At 46.0% G+C, this 16,243-nt stretch overlaps 1 protein-coding gene and 1 long non-coding RNA gene across 6 annotated transcripts in view; one reads left to right on the forward strand and one right to left on the reverse strand.

Moving 5' to 3' along the window:
- EPHA4 (EPH receptor A4) overlaps nt 1-16,243 on the forward strand; it is a 143,237-nt gene that overhangs the window by 28,474 nt on the left and 98,520 nt on the right. The gene's annotated exons all lie outside the window — the stretch shown is intronic.
- Nucleotides 936-10,707, reverse strand: LOC140625682 (uncharacterized). Its single transcript, XR_012025011.1, has 3 exons — nt 10,280-10,707; nt 5,077-9,281; nt 936-1,630 (listed from the first exon to the last, which is right to left on the reverse strand). It is a non-coding gene; the product is annotated as an uncharacterized lncRNA (long non-coding RNA).

The raw sequence follows: 16,243 nt of genomic DNA on the forward strand, positions 1-16,243 counted from the left end.
CCACATCGGGCTCCCGGTGCATGGAGCCTGCTTCTCCCTCTGCCTGTGTCTCTTCCTCTCTCTCTCTCTCTCTCTCTGTGTCTCTCATGAATAAATAAATAAAATCTTAAAAAAATAAAGAAGAATTCTGCATGTGTTGGGAGTAATCTGGAAGAACTGGACATTTGGAAATAGGGTAGAGTCTATGGACGATGAAACCATTGAACCCATCTCTTCAGACCTCAAACATTCCTTCTACTTTCTGCAGCTGACATCTTAGCAATAGGGAATATAAGACCACATTACCATTTTTTTTCTGTTACATGCATTAACACAGTTTACTCATGAAACTGTGCCGTTGTAGAGTGTTTTGAAAATGCAGAGAAACACTTTCACATGCAAAGTACACTTGAAGTCGTATTTGTGGACATTCCCGGTAGCTATCCTCTCTGGCTTCTTGCTGGACGTGCCTAAAGGCAGAATGATTGTATTCTGCTTCCGTGGTGGGACTTGTCTTTTCCTCTCAACCGCCAGTGCAAACCAAGGAGAAGTGGTTCAGTGGTAACCTTACAATCACCTACTTGCTGGGTAGGGATTCGTTTTGCTGTTGTAGTTTGCATTCCTGTCTTGCTTGGGGTGAATATTGGCATCGACATGCCCGTGGTGTTATAGCTTCCCACACACTTCATTGGCCCAGAAACTGTAACTACTCCTGTCTCTTTCCAGCTCAGCATTCCAGTTCCCCACTGGGACCAGCACCTTTGGCTGTGTTCCCAAGATCCTCTATGAATGAGCCTGCCGTTCCCTTCCCCTAGGCTACTGTCACCCTGTTTCTCAATCTCACAGAATCTTGCTCTGAATCATCTGCTTGGATGTGGGTCACCTACCTGATGGCCAGTATGGCCCCTTCCCTGGACTCCCCCCAGCTGTTTCTCTTCTCTGCTCTGGAGCTCAAACTCCTGAGAGTTTGACATTGTCCCAAATCAACCCCTAGCTTCCTGTACCATCTGGGACACTAATTTGGCCCCATGTCTGTCTCTATGGAACCTAGATCCTCTGGATTCTAGTGACTCCCTGTGTCCCGCTGTCACCTGTGTCGGTGAGGTTTCTACATGCCTTGGACAGTCAGCCCGTGGAAGATAAGCAGTAAGCTCTCTGCCATGGAAAGTGTTTAAACAGAAACTAGAAGGAGTCTTTAGTAAGAGGCACTTTAGCAAGTATCCCTGGCTAGAAAGGAAGAGGGGAATAATTAAATCTGGTGCCTTCTCAAGTTGGGATTATTATAATTCAGCAGTAATTGCCCCTCCCACTCACAGATTCAATTTAAAAAAAGACAGCCCTCTCACCATTTCCCCCATCCCCCATCCGGTGCTGGGAGGACTCGTGGGTATGGAAGGCTTTGTGGTTTGCCCATCAACTATAAAATCAAATTTCACCAAGATCAGGTCAGTACAGAAAATAGAAAAGATCATAAATCGATCAAAAAGTGCCTGTTTGGTAGTTTCGGTTGCGTTGCCCGAGTTCAATTCGGTGGGGATCCTGTTTGCTTCTGTCGCTGGCTCGACGTGTCACTAGTCGTCGGACGTCTGTTCGTTCTGTGTTGCTCATAGAAACTTAAGTAATCACACAAGCGGCAGCTGGATGCTTTGCTCTGAATAGAGAGGATTTATTGAACTAATTAAGAAAATGGTCTTGTAAAAATGGACAAGTGCTAATAAATGAAGGAGTATTTGGGCATGCTGACAGATCTCTCCAAACCTACCCAGCCTGCATTACATAGCATGGATATATAATTATAACAGGATATGTGTGTGTATATATGTATATAACACACACACACACACACACTGGGATTATAAATCCTCCCAAACCTGAATATTGATCACAGACGCTCTGCTCTGAAATGAGCCCTTGTTACATATGGCCCTTGAGGAAAAGGTGGTCCAAGCTCTCTCTAAAATGTCCCTTCACTGTATCCAGCTGCTGGCCTTTTGTCCACAGTCCGAGCGGCCCCACGTCCTGCCTGCCTCAGCGGTACACATTCTTCAAAGCATCGTTAAAGTAGCACGTTCTTCTCTCTTGGAACTTTTGGTGGGTGTTTCCACTCCCTGATGTCACTTATATATTCTACTGACACATTCTTACTTTTCGGGGCACAGAGGATAACTTGGTGAATAAACTCCCTACATCTTATGAACTATTTGACTTCAGGCAAGTCAGTTTGTTTCTCTGTGCTTAGTTCACTTGTATATAAAATGCAGGTAGTAATAATACCTACTCTATCAGGTTGTTGTGTGGATTAGACCTGTAAATACTCGTAAAGCCCCTGAACTGTGCCTGGAACATAGCAGTCACTCAAAAAATGTTTGCTTTTCCTCTTCACGATGACTGTGTCATTGTGGCCCTGAGTTAGGGCCCTGAGTTAGGTGAGAAGAGTTTAAGCTGCGTTTTAGTTAAAGTTGCATTTTCCTTTTGGGTTGGATACCCTTGTTCAGTAAACAACTGATAACAACTGTATATGGAGTTCAGTGCCAGAATCTTTGCTCTTCCAGGGCTAGGTCTATATTCCATTTACCTGTATGTCCCCTACAGTGCTTGAAACACTATAATATGGAGGGTCCTATTTTGTCCAGGCACCCTGAGTTACTCGTTATTGGAATAAATGAAAAAACAAATGTAAGAAAGACAAATGCCACTGTGATTTTGTTTATTTATAAACAGCCCATTGACTTCAGAAGCATACTCCTAGGATGTATCACATACGTTCAGTAAGAAACCAGGATTTGTCCCCATCTTGTTGCCATACTGGATACGCCATGAATTTAAAGAGTGTTATTGAGGCTGGATTTTTGGTGGGTTTATTTACTAGATGAAAGAGTGACTTCAACTTTCAGTACTTATTTTATTTGCCAGCATAAACTCAGGGGTTTAGTCTAGTGCCAAGCAAAGAAGTTAATCATTTGAATTATGTGGATTCTGGCAAATTACTCTTTCTTTTTTTTTGGGGGGGGAAGAGCTTTGAGCCTTTATCTCCCTTCAGCAAATCCAACTGCTTATAATAAATAATAAGAGTAAAACTCTAGTAATTAATCTAATAGCTCTAGGCTGCTAATCATTCCGGAAAAGTGACATTATCCAGCATACACTGGTTATTCTTATTGCATGTCATTGATATATAATTCAATTGATTTTCACACTTTTTACATTCCAAAATGAAATACAGCTTTTTGTCATGTCACTAGATTGGAATTCTTTGACAATGCATTAACATGCCAAAAATAATATTACACACAAGAATAATGTAGAGATAAATTACAGGTAGAGCTGTATCCCTAAGGAGATTTTCATTTGTGTCTCAGGACAGAAGACTTATAACCCTACCACATCTATTTCATGCCCAGTATGTTTTAGGCTCTTGGTTCAATTCAATAAATTACCCATTTTATGCTGTGCCATGCCCAGCGCTCAGCTTTGTTGAGAAGTACACTTACACAAGTCTGCGACTCTGGAGGACAACACGATGCTTTAAGAGCAAATACAGAGACTTTCACACGAATGAATCCTTGAAGGTGGTCCCCATGGTGGCTTCATAGAACTATGGTAATGCTGCCACGACTTTGGAACTTCTTTGAAAATGCCTTTTTCGAAATACCTGATACTTTCTTTTCACGTGGCAATTTTGTCCTTTAAGGTGAATTTAATTTTTGGAAATCAAATGATTCATAGACCAGGTTGTGGATAAGTGAAAAGATCAAGCTTGCGGTGTAGTGGTGCCTTTGAGTCAAGAACAATAAGCGATTGCAAAGTAACAAACTGTTTTTGTGAGTGACTTTTAACTTGCTGTGAATGCAGCTTCAAAAGGGGTGTTTGAAACGCTGGTGACAGTGGAATAAGGATGTGGTAGGTCTCCAGCATTTGGGGATTTATCTGTCAACCACAAGGCACTGTGGATGCAGGTGAGGCCTCATTGGGTCCCAATGAATCCTCAGAACCTAGACCCGAGCCTGACACATAGTTGATATTGCAATGAATGAGTGAATGAAAGCACGTATGAGTATTAACAGTAGTTCACAAATGCATGTGAAGGCACATGGCAACATGGCATATAGTGGTTTATCTTTTTTTTTTTTTTTTTTTTTGCTTTCTGGCATTAATTTAAGTCACTTGTGCTGAAGCCATTGTGCACATAGCTGGGGGACTTTGGCTCTGTGGTGAGCAGTGTACTTTCAGTATTTCTTTGTAGCACCACAACCTGATGAAGATGTGACTGTCATTATTTTCTCCTCATAGTGGAAATTTAAGGCTCAGAGAAGCAAAGTCACTTTTCCCAAAGTCACACAGTTCATAAATGAAGAGTCAGGATTCAACCTGAGAAGTCAGGCTATACTGACTTATGACTTAACCCAGATTTTTTGCTTACCTTTCCATGTGTCTTTGTTTTTCTGATTTGATACATGTTCTCACATTTCAATCCTCCCAAACTGGGGGTATAATAACCCCCTTTCACAGATAAGGGAATTAGCCAAATTATGGCTTATAGAGGGATTATCTAATTCAGAACTAGTGGAGATTTGGGGATATAACGTACAAGAATGCCACAGCTCTACTGCAAAACATCCCAAGGCAAGTATTCTGATGGTCAGACTTCTGTGAAAGAGTAAGCACTAGGACATTTATTAAAAATAATTTTTCACCTGGGGTGTCTAGGTGGCTCAGTCAGTTGAGTGTCCAACTGTTGATTTCGGCTCAGGTCATGATCTCCGAGTGGTGGAATTGGAACCGCCCTATCCTTCTGCCCTTCCCCTGCTTGTGCTCACACTCCTTCTCTCTCTCTCTTTTAATAATAATAATAATAAGAAGAAGAAGAAGAAGAAGAAGAAGAAGAGGAGGAGGAGGAGGAAGAAAAGAAACCATAATTTTTTATCTAAAGCTCACGCCTCCAGAAGGCCTACAATCTGCTTGAGAAAGAGTACATTTTGAGTTTCTAATTGTGTTTAAAAATACCCAATTATCTGATCATGGGCAAATTCCTTAGCTTTCTCACATCAGTTTCCTCATCTAGAAAATAATTAGCTAGGCTAAGTCATCTGCCCATACCTTTTAGCTCTTTGATGTCCAAATGTGTGAGAGGATAATAAATGCTGTTTGCCTGGAGATTGGAAAGAACCATCTATGTTGACTGGAGTTATCTGGGAAGGCTTCCAAGCAGAAGAGGAACTTGATTAAATGTGGATAAATTAGGTGGTGGAAGAAGAATGGATGTCCATGAGCCAGGAATAGGGCGGTCTCACCTGGAGGCTGAGAAGACTTGATTTGAGGAAGACTTTGAAGGGCAGCAGATGGGTTTATTCTCTTCCTCTGGCTCATTCCCCAGATAGTCATTGATTGCCTGCTATCTTCTGGCTATTGAGAGCCATTGATCTTAGAAGACTCTAGATATTTCGTCTAACCAAAGGGAATGTGCCATTGATAGCAAGATTTGTAATGTTTACCAAAATCTTTGTTCTACTACTTTAGGTATGCAGAAGAGAGATAAGGAAAGCCTCAGAGTAAAGGTGACTTGAAGGTTTTATTTAAAGGATGATCGGCTTCATTTCCACAAAAGGAGAAAACAACAAATCAGTTGTTTGAAGAGCCAAAAAAAAAAAAAAGTGCTCTCAATTTGGTATGATTGATGCTTTATTACCTTGTAGATGGGTAGTTTAGGGCACTAAACAAATGATAATGATGTTTATTTAGACTTGGAATTTGGAACTGTTGTAGAAGGTCAGCACCTGGTTGTTACTCTTTGTAGGAGTAAGAATGGCATAATGGAAGTACGGAGGTGATTGCCTTCTGGGCTTTCCCTCTGATGGTGAACCCTGAGAGTTCCAAAAATGGACCCTTGTTTTGTTCTTTAGAATCATTCGGGGTGTTTGCTACAAATACACATTTTTAAGGACACATCCCAAAGGTTTTGAGTTTATGATCTGAATTTTTAACAAGCTACCAGAAGGTTCTGGTAGGTTGAGAGAATAGCATTTGGATGCCTCTGTGAACTTTGCTGCCCACACCGAAAAGACTGGTTGACACAGAGCTGAAAGGGATTTGCAAGGGTCCCCTTGCTGAATAAAAGAGAGAATGGAGGTAATAGTGCTGCTCATTTCTTCTTAACTTGGTAGAAAGAGAGGCCTGTGGATCCAGGAGAATGCCGAGCCGGCACCCATATAGGCCAATGCGGTCAATCCCAGACAGTTTGAAATTAGCTAATTTCATGTATGTTTAGATGGGGTGCTCTGAGTAATGTTCCTTCTGGTTAATAAAAAAATAATAATTGAAATTAAAAATTAAATTATGTAGATGCTTAAATGAGGAGCAGACTGGAGAGGTAGGAGTGTTTCTCTTCTATGGAAACTTTCTGCTGGGAGGGGATGTGGTCTGAAACACCGCTACATAGTAGAAGGCTATTTGGTTGGGTTATAGGCATAAAACTAAATGTGGCAGCCCTATGAAAGCAAAGGGGAACACATCAAAAGTGATCAACTATGAAGACTTTTAGAGCCACCAAGATGACTTGGGGTTTCAGAGATAATCACAGCTTGCTGGTTGTTGGTTCTCTTCCTTCTAAAAAGTGGAGAAATCCCTCCCCTGCCCATCACTGCCTAACCCCCAGAAACTGTTGCCAGACCAGGGAAGAAGGTCATTTCCAGCTATGGGGCACCTGTAAGATGTAAGCTCCGAGTTTTCCAGGAGGGAGGTCCTTCCCCACGTTAGAACTTGGAGCTTTTGCAGAGAAGTTATCAGAGTTTTCTGGAGTTCACCAAGCATTTGGTTAAAAAGAAAAGTTGTTTAGAGCAGGCTAGATGTGCATTAGCCAAGAAGACCAACAAGGGGAAATAGAATTAAGGCCAGCATCATGGCTAGGACCAGGGCAGTGACTTTTCCCAACTCGCTTGTGAGGGCTTGAACACCAATGATTTATTTACTCCTTAGAGGCCTGTTTTGCATCAATTCATTCTTTAGTAAACAGGATACAGTTTATTTTCCACCTTCAAATCCTCCCTGTAGTTATCCTTATAAAGATATCCGTTAAAATGGTCTCTGCTGACCTTCAAGAGAAGTGGTTGGATTGATATTTGCCATCGAATCTCTGCTCTCCAGAATAGACTAAATAATCAGCAGGAGAGAAGACTGGATGCCTTCACTAGGGGCTCTGGTTGCACGTGCGTTGTACTTACTTAGGTGTGAGACAGGGGTGGTGCCGCAGAGGTGTGGCGAAAGGTGGTCTCACAGGGGGCTTTTGCCCTAACACTTCCGGTGTGGCTCTGCGAGTCCTGTAGGATGAGAGTCTGGAGGTTGGAGCAAACCCTGTAGAAGGCTGTTCTGATTAACGTGGAGGAGAGGGTCTCTCTCTCTGGTCCTACCTCAGGGCATGTTTTTGGCCGAGTAGTCACAAAACGAATTGTTAGGTTGTGTTTGAAATCGTATTGATTTTTTGGGGGGTGGGACGCAGATCTGCAGGTACCACCATTATCACAGGTTTTTGGAGTCTCCCTCAACTGGAACTCATTCAGGTTGCCGTGATCTGCGTGTCTAGAAGCTGTGTTGACTTTAGGAGTCACAAATGGGTGTAGACTCGGGTTTCAACATTTTTCTCTCGGGGACACACCTTGGAATTTATGCTTTGAACCCAGCTTTCCTCTTCCCTCAGTCACCACCCCTCCTTAGTCCTGTGCACATCTGTAACCCTCCCTGGTAAATGGGGGGTCCAGAAGGGGGCCGTGACTCCCCCTGCCCTCCGTGTCCTCGTTCCAACCAACAGAAACAGAGAAACCAAGTCCAAAAGAGACGGATCTGGCTTATGATTTGTTGTAACCCAGTTTGACTAAAAAGATGCCAGTGTCTGGAGCTGTAGATGATGGGCTACATAATGGGTGTATTGTTGTGCACACACATCGTCGAATGTGACTTTGCAACAACTTCTGCGCCAAGGCCGTTCGGGTGGCCACGTGATATCGACAACTGTGACGTGACCGCTTTGAATTTTGCTCATCTCCTGGAGGCTCATAAAATGGCTCAGAAATGGTTCCTTGCGCAGGGCCTGGAAGTTTAATACTCTCATCCTTCAAACGATAGGGGATTTGGTTAATTCATGCGCCTCCTTCAGGAATTAAAGCAGCCAGCAATCAGACCTGGATTATTAAATCTCAACTGGTCAGTTTTTCTTATCTCCCTTCAATGGGATCAGTTGAAATATCTTGGTGACGGTTGATCCATGTTTGAAATTTCCTTTGCAAACCAGTGTCTTTGGTTTGTCTCAAGCAGCCCCCCTTTGAAAGAGCACTGGTCCCTCCCTCGATGAAGGTGGAGGGGTGGAGGGGGGCGGGGGTGTGTGTCAGGGACACAATTAGAAGCTCTTGCTCCTGACACATTTTCATTGAGAAATCCTGCTCGCGGGCTCTCCTGTTACACTCCTCCCTTCCTTCAAGCAAACATTTGTACTTGAAGTCTCTGCTTTGCTCAGAGGCAAATCAAGCCATGGTCTTTACCCAAATAGAAAGTTCTGTTTGGATGTGAGTGGCTGTAATGTCCAAAATAAAACAGACATTTAGATGAAATGGTTTTGTCTATATCTAGAAACACAAATTGTTTAGTCCACATTTGGTATGATGCAGATAGATGGCTATAGCTGTTAGCCTGTTTATATTACTTTTGTTCTTAAATTAAAAGGAAAAAAAAAAAAGCTTTTCACATACATCAAAGAAGGAAAAGGATGTCATCCAGAATCAGCCCTGAGTTGGAAGGCAAAAGGACTTATTTATACAGGAAGTAAATTTGCATAAATTTTTTTTTTCCTTTCTATCATGGTTCAATCTTGAATGAGAGTATCTTTTGTTTTTCTGCTTCCATTTTCATTGCTATGAAATTCCTGCGTGAGGACTGCCAGGAATTTTGTAAAAATTATACAGAGCAAAAGTTAGTTGAGAGAGGATTTTGAGTCCTGGGCAAATTGACTCTGAGCTCAAAAAGTACACATGGCTTCTGCAAGCAGGAACAGGTCTAATGCTTGGAAGAATGTAAGAAATGATCAGTATTTCAGAGGCATTGAAGTGGTTAATCTATTAATCCATAGTCGAGTGATAAACCCGCCAATATAGACCTTCTCTAACTAGATTTTTGCATTCAGTTTATCTCAGAAAGTTTAAAGACATTTCTAATTTGCACCTTCAATACTAAGCATGGTTAGAAGCTCTTGTCGGACTTTATTGGTAGTTCTTCTTGCTTGACCTTGCTTTGTCCAGTGGCCTTAGAACATGGATCTGCTGCAATTCAAACAGTTTTACCTTAACTGATTCTTTTCTCTCTCTCTCTTTTTAAAATATGTTATTTATTTATTCAGGAGAGACACAGAGAGAGAGAGAGAGAGAGGCAGAGACACAGGCAGAGGGAGAAGCAGGCTCCCTGTGGGGAGCCTGATGCCGGGACTCAATCCCAGGACCCCAAGATCACGCCCTGAGCTGAAGGCAGCTGCTCAACCAACTGCTGAGCCACCCATGCACCCTCTTTTCTCTCTCTTTTAAGTGATTTTCTTTTTTTTTTTTTTTTAATTTTTATTTATTTATGATAGTCATCACAGAGAGAGAGAGAGAGAGAGAGAGAGAGAGAGAGGCAGAGACACAGACAGAGGGAGAAGCAGGCTCCATGCACCGAGAGCCCGACGTGGGATTCGATCCTGGGTCTCCAGGATCGCGCCCTGGGCCAAAGGCAGGCGCCAAACCGCTGCGCCACCCAGGGATCCTCTCTTTTAAGTGATTTTCTTATTGAGGTCTAAGTGACATAACATTATATTAGTTTCAGATGTACAATGGAGTGATTCAATATTTGTACTTATTGTGAAATGATCACAATTAGCCTGGTTAACATCTGATTCTTAATTGTAGCTGGGTGCCCTGGGCCGATCAGTGATGCTAAATTAGTCTTTGTAAGTCAATTCCCAGGCCCTTAAGGTGTGGACTCCGTCTTCAGCCACTTACAGCTGGTATTTGAGGGACTTCCAGGGTCCTTGGTGGTGGTGGTGGGGGCAGTTCTTAAAGAATCACATTTATCCACCCTACAGGGAGGGACGCCGGGGGGGCGGGGTGCTCAGCGGTTGAGCATCTGCCTTTGGCTCAGGGCATGATCCCGGGGTCCCAGGGTTGGATCCCACGTCGGGCTCCCTGCATGGAGCTGCTTCTCCCTCTGCCTGTGTCTCTGCCTTTCTCTCTCTCTCTCTGTGTCTCTAATGAATAAATAAATTTAAAAACAATCTTCGAATACCCACCATACAGTGCACCGTGCACTGAGTGGAGGATGTGCTACTTCCCAACAACTAAAGGAGCCTCCTTCCTGCAGAGCCCACGTCCCGCTGTAGTTGTTCCCCTCCTGGCCCTGTGGAGCTACTGGAACAGAGTTCCCTGGGGGGCCCCGATCCTGAACCAGAGCCACCGAGCCCTCAGGCCACATCTTCAAGGGATCCTGGCGTAGCAGCTGTCCTGGTGGTGGCCCTGTCTCCGGAGAAGGGTGTGCAGGGTCCCCCAGGGTTCTTGTGGGCCCTGTAGCAGAGCCACCTCCAGTGCCCTGCCAGGCACAGATCTGTGCCCACACCTGAGTTGGCCAGCTCACCGTGGTTCCCTGCTGTGACACGGTTGCATTCTAGAATTTGCTCCAGGCCGGGCCGAGTGCTCCGCGTTGGGGAAGGCTGGCTGCCGTGCCCTCTGAGATGGGTGATGCTGCACATGAAGGCAGGTGAAAGCAACAGCGTGATCACCTCCTTTCTCTTCCTGGCCCAGGGGTGAGTCAGCCTCCCGGCCTGGGTGCTTACACGGGGCCTTAACAACAAATCACAGCTGACGGCGACTTGTCGAGACATGCACAATAAGGAAAGAAATTACGTATTAGAAGATTTGGACTTTGTCCCAATTTTTTTTTTTAAGAGGAAAAAAAGAAACAGTGGGAGGGAGCGAGAACCCCGTGCTAATAACCAGTTTGTGCAACAAACCCTGTTCCTTTTCTCAAGCCTAACGAGGCCTCATTCCCACAAGTATTTTGATTCATCACCTGCTCCTACCGGCCCGCTTGCGTTTGGCGTTTACTATTGTGATATTCGGTTAACATCACACTTGAAATCATTCCACTTTCCGAAGCCCTTTTCCTCCCTTTTCGTGAGTTGGTTTCGTGGTAGGTCGGGTTTCCTCGTGGGCAAACTGCGCTCACGTCGAACACCTTCTCTGCCTCTCCTGCTCTGTCTTCATGGCGCAGATAACGCCCCGGGGGGGGGGGGTGCCCCACGGAGGAGGGAGGCAGGCCGCGGGCGGAGGCCAGGCTCCCAGAGTGGAGCCTAGAGACCTTGCCGGGGCCTGTCGGGCCACGGAAAGTTCAGCTGTGCCCCGGGACCTTAGACGCGGCGCGGGGTGACGTTGGGCGTGACTCTTGAGTCAGAGAGGGGACACCAGGGGATCTGCCTGTTAGCCCCGCCCACCAAATAGCCCCCTGCTCCTCAGCCCAGACCCGCACCGCCTGCAATTGTGTGTCGTGTGTCGTGTGTCGTGTGTCGGAGGCATTCCTGGCTGGGACAAGTCAGCGCCTTTGGATGAGCAAAGGGCCCCCTAGGGCGGTGGCTGCTTCCCACGGGTCACAGCTCCTGCAGGAGAGAGGGAGCCTCCTGCCGGGTCCCCCGTGCCCTGGGAATGGGGGTGGCCGCCTTCACCCCCCACCCCCCGCAGGCCCCTCTGTCCCCCAGGGGCCGCCCGCCCCGTTCCCTCCTTCCTCAGTGTTTGCCTTGCTTCTCACTCTTCCGTCACCTTCCCCACGTCAGACAGTGTGCTGTGTGTTCGTTAGAGAACATTTAGAAAGCGGAGAGCACGGGAGTGGGGGGATCACCCACGATCCTATCACCCGGAGGGAACCACGATTAATGTATTGTGTATGATCTTACTCCTTTCCTTTCTTTTTTTGAGGCATATAGATAGAATTTTTTCTTTAAAAATTTTATTTATTTATTTGAAAGAGAGAAGAGAGAGAGGGAGGGAGAAACAGGAGAGCCTGACGTGGGATTCCACCCCTGGGCCCCGGATCACGCCCTGAGCTGGGAGCAGCCGCTTCACCGACGGAGCCACCCAGGCGCCCCGAGATACTTTGTTTTTCTTAATACTCTCTGCTTTAAGTTTCTTTGAGACTGCACATTTGAGTTGGATTCTTTACCTGGCTGTGTCAGAGGAGGGTATGTGATAGAGGCTGACAGCCTGCCCTTAGCTGTGGGACTCTGAAAGCGGTTTCAAATTCTGGGATGTGCACACTTGGTGAAGGCGCGGAAGAGCGGGGACCAGGGCCCGGGTGGCTCAGCGGTGGAGCATCTGCCTTAGGCTCAGGGCCTCGCCCCGGGTCCCACATGGAGTCCCACATCGGGCTCCCCAAAGGGAGCCTGCTTCTCCCTCTGCCTGGGTCTCTCATGAAGAAGTAAAAATAAAATCTTTAAAAAAAAATAATAAGAGCACGGGACCAGAGGCTAGGATAGAAAAGGAGGAGTGCGAGAGGCCACCTCCACCTCCGAGGGCTGCGAATGGTGCAAGGGGAGGGCCCTGGGTTTCCTGCCCTGCTGGCTGGGTGTCCTCCCCGAAGCGGGGTTTCCTAATCTGGGAAATGGAAGAAGTGCTTTCCTGGGCTGTGTCCACGAGCCAGATTATTCAGTGAGGTACGGTTTAGGAAAATGATCGGCCCATCAGCGCCGCAAGGTTCCGGCCACATGATCACGACTCGAGGGAGCTCGGGCTTGACCTTGGGGGCTCAGGGGCAAACGGGGAGAGTGAGCAAAGGCGGCCCGAAGCCGTGGGTGGGCGGCCAGGGGGAAAGTTTAATTGGCTGTTGGATTTTCTTTGTTGTTAACGCAGCCAGTGGTCTCTGTGTGCCGTTAGGGAGGCCATCCAGCCTGAAATTTGGGATTATTCTAGTCGCTACTTGGTGCCGGCCACTCTTTTCTTTCTGTGTATTTTTAACTCGACGAGTACATTCTCCTGAAAAGCTAATATGTTTACTCTCTTCACCTAGGAGACTCTTATCAGACTTTTACTAGGGATTACAGGCCCCGTATCAGGAATCTTGCTGCATTTACACAAGAGTGAACAGGACAGGCCTCGCTCTGTGTTTTAAACAACAGATAAGGTCTGTCGTCCTCGCAGAGAAGGGAAGGGAAGGGAAATAGGGAGTAACTGGGTGGGGATGAGGCCCGGGAAGGACGCAGAGACCACTGTGATGTGTGCGAGCATTTCTTTGTCTCTGGTGTCTCTCTGGTCCCGAGCCTCCGAAGCCGGAGGAGGGGTTCGCAGGGCAATACCCAGAGCTCTGGAGTCAGCCTCAGTCTGAACCCTGGCCCGCCTGTTGCTTGGCCAGGTCACTTCATCTTTTTTGACCTTCCAGTTTGTCTCTCATTAAAAAAATTAAATTAAAAAGTACTAATAATAGTATCCACTGCGTTGGGCTGATGCGGAGTCCCTCTAAGCCGTCCTGTGTCCAGGACTGATCCAGGCCTGCTTGGTGCTCAATCCCTAAGGAGGACCTGCGAAGGTGGTCCTCAGAAAGACGGCCTCCAGGGGCCCCCGGGCGGCTCCGTGGTTGAGCACCTGCCTTCAGCTCAGGGTCTCGGGATCGAGTCCCGCATCAGGCTCCCTGCATGGAACCTGCTTCTCCCTCTGCCTGGGTCTCCGCCTCTCTCTGTGCCTCACATGAATAAATAAATAAAATCTTAAAAAAGAGACAGACGGACAGACTGGGCTTCCAGAGACTACCACTGTGAGCACTGAGTGCTGAGCAGCCCCGCGAGGCCCCGTGCGCAGGCCAGGGGCCACCACACCTGGCTGTACATATCTAGGTGGGAATGAGGGTGGAGCCTCAGGGCTTCACGTCAGGCGATGACCCCTCTGTCCTGTGGGGCTGAGTCGTTGTCCTGGATCCAGGTGGCGGAGGTCTGTCCCGGGCGCCTCTGGTGGAGTGTGGCCATCCACTCCTGCGGCCGCTCCGCGGGTCATCGTTCTGTATCTCTCCCCTGCTCTTCCCTTTCTCTTTGTTTTCCCGTGAGACACGGGGCAGGTGCGCCTGGGCATCAATCAGAGACACTTGCCCTTGAAGAGTAGAACGTACTTTTTAATAAAAATCCTCTGAACCAAGAGAAATGGCAGGTGTTGAGTTTACTTGACTTCCACATTGCTCTAATTTATTCTTCTATGTTGTTCTAAGACAAATGAGTTGCCTGGGACTTTAATGCCTTCTCTCAATTTAAACGTGTGTGTGTGTGTGTGTGTGTGTGTGTGTGTGTGTGTGTGTAAATTTTTCTTGACCATGGACCCTCTTCCCTGAACACCTAAGGGAAAGACAGATCCTCGAGAGGCATGTGTGTATTTTATGCCACGGTTCTGGAATTCTACTGCTTTGTTCAAACACTGACTCCAAAATTTAGCAACCATGTGTTCTCAAGCAGCTGATTACTTCTGCCTGCCTCCGTTTCCTTAGTTTAAATAGAGAGAATGTATTTCCTTATTATTTTTTTTTTAAAGAAGCAGACTCCATGCAGGGAGCCCGATGCGGGACTCGATCCCAGGACCCTGGGATCATGACCTAAGCTGATGACATATCTTTTTATCTTTTTTTTTTTTTTTTTTTGAGAGAGAGAGAGAAGGAGAGAGAGAGTGTAGGGCTGGGGAGGGAAAGGGGCCGAGGCAGAGGGAGAGAGAATCTTAAGCAGGCTCCACACCCAGCACAGAGCCCGACTCGGAGCTCAGTCTCACTACTCAGAGATCATGACCTGAGCTGAAATCAAGAGTTGGATGCTTAACTGAGTGAGCCACCCAGGTGCCCCAATACACGGATTTTTTGACTGTACGGAGGAGGAGGGGCTGGCACCCTTAACCCCCACATTATTCAAGCCTCAACTGCATTTAAAGTTTAATTGAGCATTTGGGAAATTCTGATAGGTAAGCATGTAGGACGATACTTCCGTATCTTTTCTAGTTTGCCTTTCCATTCAACACGGGCAATGACCATTGTACGTCCCAGGGAATGTTCACCCTCAGAGAAGACGGATCATAACCTGGTAGGTCATAGTGACTTCCGGATACACCAGGACTTAACATGGACTAACCATTGCCCTGCATGTTCAGTCTCAGTTTGGCAAAACTGCCTGCAACAATACAGAGGGAGGATAATTTAACTTACCCCTTGCCTTACTGACTGTGGCAGATAGTGATTTATGCCTTCCTCAGTTGCTCAAGCTTTATTTTTCATTCTTCTGTCCAGAAGCCTAGCACTGAATGTCAGTCGAGCAGAATCTGTGGGGTTCAACACTCACCTGTGGATGGTGGTCAGGAATGTGGGTGGCGTTTGGCAGGAGGCAGCACACAGGAGTGTCCGGAAACCTTTGCTTTGGTCACCCTCTGCATCCGATCTCCCGTCCACCACAGAGTCCACCCCGTGATAAACATATCACAGCCCTCTACAAGTCAAGCATGGGTTTGGTGCCTTATTTTCCTCAGTGGAAGTGTATCTTATTTTTTATTGCCCCCTCAAAACACTTCTAACCACCTACCGTTTTTAAAATATATTTGGGATTTTATTTTATTTTATTTTATTAAATTACTTATTTATTTTATTTTATGATGTATGTATTATCCTCTTTCTCCACCAATCTGACAAGGGGATGTTGATTCATCTCTGCCATCTAGAACACTACCTGACACACTGGGCATGTAAAAAGTATTTGTTGAATAAATTGGTTAATTAGTAAATAATAACTCATACTCCTTAGAGTTTGGGAGGATCAATTAAAGTAATAAGAGTGTGTAGCGAGCCCCAGTAACTACATGCTGTTCATATTACTCAGGCTATTAGCCAGGTTCTCAAATTCTAGGTGGTCATAGACTGTTTACAAAGAAATAATTGTTAGGATCTAATTTCTATTATAGCCTTTAATTTATAGCAAGGGGTATTGGCTTTTGAGTTAAGATATTAAAACTGTGGAGCGCCTGAGTGGCTCAGTCAGTTAAGCGACCACCTTCAACTCAGGTCGTGATCTCAGGATCCTGGGATCGAGTCCTGCCTTGGGCTCCCTGCTCAGCGGTGAGTCTGCTTCTTTTACTACCCCTCCCCCTACTTGTGATCTCGGTCTGTCATGCTTTCTTCCTCTCTATGTCTCTCAAATAAATCAATAAATTCTTAAAAACAAAAGATATTAAAACCGCGATTTAACTCTCAGAATGTA

This window comes from Canis lupus, chromosome 36, assembly GCF_048164855.1.
Source record: "Canis lupus baileyi chromosome 36, mCanLup2.hap1, whole genome shotgun sequence".
Lineage (NCBI taxonomy): Eukaryota > Metazoa > Chordata > Mammalia > Carnivora > Canidae > Canis > Canis lupus.